The sequence below is a fragment of the Tupaia chinensis genome, unplaced genomic scaffold (assembly GCF_000334495.1).
Source record: "Tupaia chinensis unplaced genomic scaffold, TupChi_1.0 Scaffold000355_1, whole genome shotgun sequence".
Taxonomy (NCBI): Eukaryota; Metazoa; Chordata; class Mammalia; order Scandentia; family Tupaiidae; genus Tupaia; species Tupaia belangeri.
Window position 1 is genome coordinate 2,716,895 of NW_006159850.1, and position 1,671 is coordinate 2,718,565.

Below are 1,671 nucleotides of genomic sequence, written 5' to 3' on the forward strand. Positions count from 1 at the left end.
TCTAGGCCTCCTTTCCCCCACGTAAATGAAGGGGTCTGTAGGTCAGTGTCTCTGAAATCTCATTTTTCAAGTTCCAACAAAACCATCAGGCCTCTTGCCACCCTGTGCTTATCTACTTCTTTTTTTTTTTTTTTAATTAACTCACTTTAATTTTTTTCTTTTTGAGAGGTTTTCGCTATAGGGCGTGTGCACTCACCAGACAGACAGAGAGAGACAGAGAGACAGAAAGCGAGAAATCACCCCCCAGGGGGGATGGTCACGCCGCAATCCCTTCTCCTCCATTCTCCTCTAGGGATCTTGGAACTCACTTTAATTTTTTAATTCAATATAAAAAAAAATAAAACCTTTCCACTTCTCTTGTAAGTGGAAAAGGCTCTCCGTCCAGATCACCAGAGGAACGCAGCGTGAATGAGATACGCAGGTGGGTGCTGCGGCCTGGTGGACTGCCGCCCCATCCCTGCTGGGGACGCGTGCGATGGAGCAGCAGCAAAGGGGTGGAGGGCCAATCCGAGGAGAATCCGCTCTCTCTTACAGTGAAGCATCCCCCGCTGCACTGTACAGCTGAACAGGGTCATTGCCACTGTCCACCGGGTCCCAGCAGGCTCGCTGGGCCACGCAGACTAGGTTTTCATTAGGCCCCAGGAAAACAGAGGGTGTTAAGCTGTTTATTATTTCAAGTCAGCAGAATTAGCAGAGACTTGGAGCTTGGCACTTAAATCTGTAACACCCTCCTGAAATCCAGCCTCCTTCAAGTGATGTAAATTGTCCTCCATCTCCCATTACTGATGCTCTTAACTGTCGAAAGATCAAGGGCCATTCGGAGGCCGGAGAAAGCACAGAGGCCCAGGACAGCCGCGGCAGAGAGCTGGAGCCGGCCTGCCTGGGTCGCATCTCAGCTCCACGCAGTGACCTGGTAAGTCAACTGCCTTTCTGCACCTCCATATCGGCGTCTGGAAAAAGGGTTTCCGGTGGTACCTGCCTCCTCCAGGTGGAGAGGACGAGGGGCAGAGGGGTGAGTGCCCTCCTGTGTGGCTTGCCTTTGACTGGGCTGCCTTTTGCCAATATTATAGTATTCTCACTCCAGGTCTATGCCACAGCGCAGGGCACGGGCTTCTAGTGGGCTGGGGCTGGGCAGATCTGGGAGACTTAGAGGACGGGGTGGGGCTCTGCACGAACATCCTGGACCCGCCTGCTGCAGCCCAGCCTGCCAGCAGCCCCGGGGGCCTTTAGACACCATCTCCCCTGAGGGGAGCTCGGCCTCTGTCTTCTAGCACGACTGTGATGCAGGGGTTCCCCAAGTCTCTGCAAGGCGCGGGCCTCTGTGTCCTACCAGCCTGGAGAGAAGCTGGGACCAGAAGCCTCCTTGTCCCAGAGGAAGACGCGAGGCCCTCAGGCCGGGTCTCTCTTCTCTGGCCTACGGCTCCCATGTCTTTGTCTCTGAGCTCTGTCCCAGCGAAGAGTCGTTTGTTATTCCCAGAAAGGTTTCTCCTCTTGCCTGAGAACAAACAGAGCCAGCTCAGCACAGCCCAAGCCCTGAGGGCTCAGGAACTGGGAAGAATAGAGAAGGAAGCTGGGCAGGAGGTGCATGACCTCCCGGCTGCTCCGGCCTCCCAGCTGCTCCGGCCTCCCAGCTGCTCCGGCCTCCCAGCGGCCGGCCTCCCGGCTGCTCCG